Source organism: Lontra canadensis, unplaced genomic scaffold (assembly GCF_010015895.1).
Source record: "Lontra canadensis isolate GAN:19392208 unplaced genomic scaffold, GSC_riverotter_1.0 scaffold30, whole genome shotgun sequence".
Classification (NCBI taxonomy): Eukaryota; Metazoa; Chordata; class Mammalia; order Carnivora; family Mustelidae; genus Lontra; species Lontra canadensis.
The window spans coordinates 17,917,315-17,924,840 of NW_022631024.1; the positions used below are offsets into that span (position 1 = coordinate 17,917,315).

Sequence of the window (7,526 nt, forward strand, 5' to 3'; positions counted from 1 at the left end):
TGTGCGCCCCCAGCCCCTGGACTGACTTCCGGTGTCCTCGTTTAGGTGGTGCTGGGAGCCCGCAGGCTGGACCTCAGTTGCTGGGATCGTGGGTGGCTGGAGACCCAAGGGGACCTGGGCAGCTGCTGAGGACGCACCCGGACCACACAGTTGGCCAAGGGTCCCTGATCCAGCAGGGCCATGCCAGACCTCTGCTGGTTGTCCCCGGGGTTTGTGCCCTGCTCCGGGATCAGCCCCTGCCCACCCACTGCCGGAACACCCCTGCTAGCCCTTACCTCCCTCTGGCCCCACGTAGCTGGGTGTCCTGGCCAAGAGGGAGGAGGGGGAGCCGCTTGGAAAATCCCCCACGGGAATGCTGAGAGCAAGAGGGACCAGCCTCCTCCCCACCCCCACAGCCTGCAGGTTGGGGGTCTGCTGCAGGCACAGGGCTGGGGGCCTCGCTAGAGGGTAGGGTCCAAGCTGGACTCTGCCCCCGCTGCCCGCCCCACCCAGACCACACGCAGAGATGGGGTCTGGGCCCCTGCAGACACCAGGGCCGGCTGCAGCCAGCCTCTTTTGTGTACAGACAGGGAAACTGAGGCCTGGGAGAGAGAAGAGACTTGCCCCAGGTGAGCAGCGAGGCAGAGGGCTAGAATGGGTCAGGATCAAGACAGCTGCTTTTCTCAGAGGGGGCTCCCTCGGAGGCAGCCCCCAGTCCCCCGACCTTCCCTGCCAGGGGCGGGCTGACCTGGGAGTAGCTAATGAGCCAAACAGTGGATGGTGAATGTCTCACCCTCCCTTTAAAGCTTGGCCGTGTGAGGGAACTTTCTGGAAAGACACTCCAGAGCACAGACGTGCAATACATACATGGCGAGAGCGAAGAAAGTCAGTCTCCCCAGCCCCTGGGAGCCGGCCAGGGTGGGGCGCCTGCTCTGCCTGCTGCCCTCGGGCTCTGTGAGCCTCCCACGGGTCCGCGCTTGCCTCCTGACCGGCTCTGCCCTGCCCCCAGCCCCTCCCTGAGCGGAGATCAGAACCGATCCACGGAGAGCAGGCTTTGGATCAGGGCGTCAAGGGATGGCCTCGCCCCGACTTGCCACTCACCCCGCCACCAGGCGCTGCACTCAGGCTCCTAGAGTCTCAAGGGCCAGTGCAGGAGGAGGCCTAGGGTCCTGCCCTAAACAGGGCTCAGCTCCTCAGGGTCCGCCCTGGGGGTGGGGTACAGGTGGAGGACAGAGGTGGAAGTGACACTTTCTTGGACTCCAGGAGGTCCCGGGGCCCTAGAGAGGGGCGAGACGTGCTTTATGCCCCACAAGCCCACCCCAGGGTGCTGGGACGGTAGAAGGAGGCTCCACCTGGGGCAGGCTGGGACCACCCTCCCTCCCATGAGAGGCAGGGCCTCCTCCCACCTCTGATGGTCCCTGTTTAGGGTCCGGGAACACATGGCTCGCCGGCAGGAAGTCCTCACTGGAAGGAGTCTGACCTGGGCCTGCATCCCCTGAGGGCACGGTGGGCCCCGGCAGTCCGCTGTCCACACCTGGGCAGCTCGGAGACCTGTGCTTAGAGCCTGGCCAGCTTCCGGCATGGCGTCCAAGGCTGGGGGAACTGGTCCCAGCTTCGTTTTCTGTTGCTGGAGGCTCTGGGCCTCAGTTTCCCCATCCACCCCGTGGTCAGTAGGGCTGGATGGTCGCAGCTACCTCCCCAGCTGTGAACGTTCTGAAGTTGTTGGAAAGGGGTCTTGCTGCCTTACCTTCCCTGGGCGTGCTGGTCAGGCCGTGGGGCGTGGCAGAGATCCGCCAGGGCCTTCTCGGTCCTCCTGGGACCCCCCACCCCTGAGCTTTGGGCCTCTGCAGCCCAGGAGGGGGTAGACCAGGCCCCCAGCAGAGGCCGGCTTGAGGCCGAGAGGCCCCAGGCGAGGTGTGTGAGCCGGGCTGCAGGAGGGAGCGAGAAGAGCCACCGGCAGAGAGATGGGGCTTCCTGTTTCCCCCAGAGCAGCCGCGGCCTCAGGACAGGGTGGCTCCGTCAGCCAGGCTGGGCCCGGCCTCTCACCAGATGTGCTGAGCCTTCACCAAGGGGTGCGGCCGGCCCAGTGACCGTCTGCAGCGGGAGCTGGCTACCCCTGGGCCAGGTCTGCATCTGAGTTGGGTGAGGTCCCAAAGGGAATCAGAGGTTTTCTACGGAGCCTGGGGGTCTTCGTGCTGCATCGTCTCCCCCACTGCCCACTGCCCCCTGCCTGGTGCGCCTGCTGGAAGCACCCGGGCCAGGCTCTGTGCACGGCACTCACGAAATTACCTTCAGGTGATGTGACTGAAGCCCCCAGGGGAACGTGCTCGTCCAAGGTCAGCCAGTGGGAACTGGGAGCCGTGGATGGGGAGCCTGGGGGTTGAGGGCGAGCAGCGGGAGACCCTTCTCTGCGCTGCTTCCCAGACCTTACCTGCTGGGGACTGTCCATGCAGTCATGACAACCTTCCCATTGCTGGTCCGCCACTGCTCCGGCCGGAGGCCCAGGACACAGCCTTCGCCCTGTCTTTGTGTCCCCATGGGCTCTGCCTCCAGAGCGTGTCCCACCTGCTGCTGTCCCATTCTGGTCTGGGCACCATGCTTCCTGCCTAGGGGACCTCCTCCTCAGCCTATGGGGCACCCCTGGCCGCACCCCAGTTCTTTGTGAAGGTGACATCAGTTCATGTGACCTCCCAGCTTCAGCACAACTGAGGGCTTCCCACGACACTGGGGACCGCGTCTGATCCCTCACACTTGTGGCCTGAACCCCCTTCCTGAGCACCAGCTCCCTGGAGCAAAAACAGACCACATTTGCCTCACTCCCTCGGGGACAGAGCTGGCCCCTAGCAGGGGTGCAAAGGGCCACCCGCCACCACCCCGCCCAGATAGGCGCCGGGCCCAGAGGCGGTCCCATGTGCGTGTTGCCATGAAGTTGTGCAGGGGGGCGTGGGGGGAGGGTGAGCGTGCATCCCCCCAGGGGATGCCCCCATCCCCGCCCAGGTGCCCGTGCCCCCACTCGCACAGCATGGTTCATCCGCTTTGAGTTCTAAGTATGGTGCGGCGCGGTGTGCCCGTGGGTCCGGCCTCTCCCACTCCAGGCGTGTCTGCGCACGCTGGGTGCGGCTGTGTGGCTGACGGCGGCTTGCCGGTCCTCTGGGCAGCTCCGTCTTCCACAGGGAGGGCAGGGCCGCGCACACACTGCCGCTTTTGGCTGTTACCAGCGTGCTGTTCTGAACATTTTTGTGCCGGGGTGTTGGCATTTCTCTTGGGTGCCTATATCTGGGCCTTCTCCAGGAGAATTACTGGTCCCAGGAGACACATGACATCAGGGACTGCCCAGGTCACACCCATGTTGGCACCTGCTACTGCCTAGTGTCTGATTTCAGCCATGCTGATGACTTTGCAGGGCTAGCACCGCACTATTCTTTCTGTAACGTGGGGAGAAAGACTCATTTTATAGACGAGACACCTGGGTGGGCTGAGAGCCAGCCCACGTGGGGGGCCACGTGGTCCCGAGGGTGCCGAGTTCTGGGCTTCAGCTTGTCCGAGCAGCCTGCAAGCTACAGGCCCAGCGAATGTCCCGGGGTGTTGGGTCTGGGCAGTGGACAGAGAAGGGGCCGCCCACTGGAGAGTGAGCTGAGGGGGTCCCCCTGTGTCACTTCTGCTGTGAGTGTGTAGTGCGTCCCTGCCTACCGGGGGCCTCCAGGAGACTCCCCTCCACTGTGCCGGAGCTGTTGGTCAGCTTGAGGTTGAGGTGGACACTGGGTCCTGCTTGGAAGCTCCGGGGGCGGGCGTTTATGGTCAGGCCAAACCCTGCACCACCACCACCACCCCTGCCCACCCTGGAGGGTCACCTTCAGGGTCCTCAGCCCCAAACCCCCAGTTTGTCCCAGTGCCAGCTTCGCCTGGAACCCAGGCTCCTCCAGGCTGTGGAGGCCACCCCCACCCCCTTGGGGCTCCCTCCTTTGTTGGGGCTGAGGAAGGGGGATTGCCCTCCCCTCCTGGCTTCCTGGACGGAAGCCCCACTCAGAGTCGGGCTGCAATTTGCCAAGCCTGGAGGATGGGGCGGCCATCCATGTGGACGGGGAAAAACACTTTATCTCCTGGGACGGAAAGGGAAGATCATGCGAAGGGGGCAGGGTGGTGGAGTGGGCGAGGGTCCAGCCCTGCACGAGGGGGCCATCCTGTCCCACCGCCCTGCCCACTGGGGGAGAGCTGGGAAGCTAACAAGAGAGACACCTAGGCCCGTCAGCACCATGCTTGTGCTCCCGCTGCGAGCGAGCCTGGGGTCAGGATCGGACCCTATTTATGGAGGAGGAATGACCTCTCGGGGCCACAGAGATGGTCACTGGCAGAGCCTGACCTCTAACCCAGAGCCAAAACACTCCCGGCCTCTGCAAGAGACATGGGTGGGGGGCGCGCCAGGCTTGGGGGACAGATGAGCTGGTCCCTGTCCCTCAGGCCGGCTGCGGGCACCCTGTCCGTGACTGCCTATCATTCCAGCGGTCAGTGGAGGCTTGGGCTACTGACAGGGTCACGGGAGTCCCCTCCCCAGGGAGACTGGCTGACACCCTTGGGGTCGTCATGGGCACCAGTGAAGTCAGGGGCATTAGGAGCCGGAAGACTTCCCTGTCTCAGTTTCCCTAAGTATCAGATCAGGGCATGGAGGGTCTGGGAGCCCTGGGACAGGTCCAGAGGCCTCTGAACCCCAGCACGCCGGGCAGTTTGTGCTGGGGCTTTCCTGGGGCGCAGGGAAGAGGGATCCGAGACTCCACCAGATGCCCAAGGGGCCTGTGACCTCAAGTACAGAGCCTGGGGGAGGGGCCCTGAGGCGCCCCCAGGACCCCAGTCCACAACCTCGGCTCTGCAGCCTCCTGTTAGTGTCATCAGCTTTCAATTTCCTTACAGGCACAGAGAGAGAGCGGAAAGGGGCCAGGAATCTCGGCTTCCTCTCGGCCAGGAAACAGGAAGTGAATGTGCCGGGTGATTGGGAGCCCGGCTGCCAGAACAATGGAACCCCCCCCAGGGGAAGGGGAACTGCGTCAGGAGGCCAGGGTGGGGGCTGAGCCTGACCTCTCCACAGCCCTGCTCCGGCCCACGCATGAATTTAGTCTGGGTCTTTCCTGATGAAAAACTCACATGCCCCACTGCTGGGGGAAGGGGGCACAAGGCCCACCTTGGTCCCTGGGTGGCTCCTGGGGTCTTAGGGTCCATGGGTACATGTCTTCCTCTCCCCTGTGGGTACGCTGAGGTCCAGAGGGGAGGAGCCTGGCCCCAGGGTCCTGGGATGTGGGGAAGGAGCCCCCCTGCCTGCCTGCTTAGGGTCACAGATCCTTTCCAGCAAGGCCCACTTGTATGGGGGACAGAGACCCCGCACCAGGCCCAGGACGCCAGCGGAAATGCCTCCCCTTGTGCCCCTTTGCCTGCTGGGCACCCTACCCCAGCGCGTCACCCTGTGCCTCTCCGTTTAGCGAAAGCAGGGCTCCCAGAGGCAGGAGGGCAAAGGCAAGCCGGGCACTGTGCCCAGCCTGGCTCGGTCCCCATAGCGGTGTGACCTTAGGCGGGGCTCCAGGGGGGCTGTGACTCCGCAGAACCAAGATGCAACTGCCGGCTTCTTTCCAGCACCGGGCAGCTTTCTGGGGCTGGAGCTCACCCCGCACCCCGTGCGCCCATTTCCACCGTGCAAGGCAGCGGCTCTCAGTCCAGTGACAGAGCCCAGCGGCCAATGTCCCGCCAGTTTGAGCATTTCCTTGCTTCAAAAGCACCCCGAACCTCTTAGCGGTCATTCCCCTCCCCCTCGGGTCCTGTCCCCACCCCCAGCCCTAGGCCACCGCTGTTGTCCTGCCTCTGGACGTGCCCGTCCTGGAATGTCACGCAAGTGAGGTCCTGCGCTGTGCGACCCTCGGCATCTGGCTCCTCTCGCTCCGCCTGCTGTTTTGGAGGCTCGTGCCCGCCACAGCGTGTGTGCGTGTGGGTCTGCGTGTGCGCGTGTGCATGCGTGTCCGTGCGTGTCCACATGTGTCCGTGTCGGTCTGCCTCTTCCTGTGTGCTGGGCCCACAGCTGAGGGGCATTTGGGTTGTTTTGACCACTGGCTGTTGAGAGCCCAGCCTCCATGAGCGCTTGTGCAAAGTTCTCTGTGGACCCGTGCGTTTGCCTCTCCCAGTGACGTGCCTGGCAGTGGGTTCCGGGGTCGGGTGGCAGCTCTGTGCTTGCTTGTCTGAGCAGCTGCCCCAAACTCTCTCCCAAGCCAGTGGTCTCTGATCACCCCCTGCCCAGCCCCAGGACGGCTGGAGGGGCCACTCCGCTCCCGTCGGGACCCTGGGATAGAATAGGAAGGGCACAGGCAGATGCGGACCTTGTGGTCTCCTCTCGGCCAGCTTGGAGCGGAACTGAGGCCCCAGGAGGCTCTCTGGGGATGTCACGCAGCCTGTGGGCTGTCTCCTCTCTGCAGACTTGGAGTCAGAGGTCAAATCTGGACCCCACGGGAGCTTGTCCCTGCCCTGGATGTGGGACTCGGCCGTGGAGCCCCTGCGAGGTGTAGGTTTCCCCAGCAGTCCCTCGGAACGTCCTCTGGACGGCCCTGCCTACGTCTCGCTGTCCCCTCTCAGAGCCTGGGAAGTGTCTCCAGCCTCACTCCCTAAGCTGAAGCCAGGACAGGAAGGCAGGGCCCCTCCACCAGCTTGAGGGCAGCTGGGGTCTGGTGTGTGGCTGTGCGTTCAGGATCCTTGGGTCCAGGGCAATCCTGGGCAAGCCCCCATCCTCTCTAGCACCGATGTCCTTCGTCAGCCACCCTGTGGTAAATCTTAGGGTTCCTTCTTGACCCCCACTGTGCCAGGAGTGGGCTGAGGTTCAGAGAAGCAAGTGTCCCCCAGGTTGTGTGGCTCACGGCGGAGCTGGGATTAGAATCCAGGCTACCCTGGGCCCTCCACACAGAGGGAGCCCACTCACTGTCCTCCCACCCTGTTCTGGAATCAGAGCAGTCCCCGGTGAGCCAAGCCGGGTGCCTGGTGCTGGGTCCCCACTGTCCTTGACCCCCTGTGTATTCTCCACCAACACCCCATCCCTGTTCTGGGGAACAGCTAGGCGTTCCCCACTTGCCCCTGTGTATGACCCTGTGAAGGTGTCCCCGTGCCCTTCTCTGGGTGGGGGAGGGGAAGCAGGGCTGTCCTGTCCCCAGTCCCACAGTTCTGCTTGCAGCATCCAAGCAGGCGACAGGTGAGGGGGTCACTCCAAGTCTGGGGACTGCCATCCCGTCCCAGATGACGCCAGCCTGCCTCTTAGCCAGGATGCCCCAGAGCCCAAGGCAGCCCCCCAGGCCCTACCTGCGGATCTCAGCTTCCTGAGCCAGCCCTGCTCTGCACAATGGCCGGAAACGCCTTGCTCAGGCCATGGTCCAGGCGGCCACGTGTGGCCCTGGGAGAGGTGGGAAGGCTGCTTTGCGGGAGCGCCAGCCCTCCTGGTGGCCCTGAGGGCCCTGCTGGCTAGCCGTCTCTGGGTGGACCCCGGCACCGCCCCATGGGAGATGGGGCTGGCAGGGCGATCAGGAAGC

At 64.3% G+C, this 7,526-nt stretch overlaps 1 pseudogene; it reads left to right on the forward strand.

The window, feature by feature from the left end:
• Positions 1 to 2,343: 2,343 nt before the first annotated feature.
• On the forward strand, positions 2,344 to 4,345 carry LOC116872883 (annotated as a pseudogene).
• Positions 4,346 to 7,526: the final 3,181 nt, after the last annotated feature.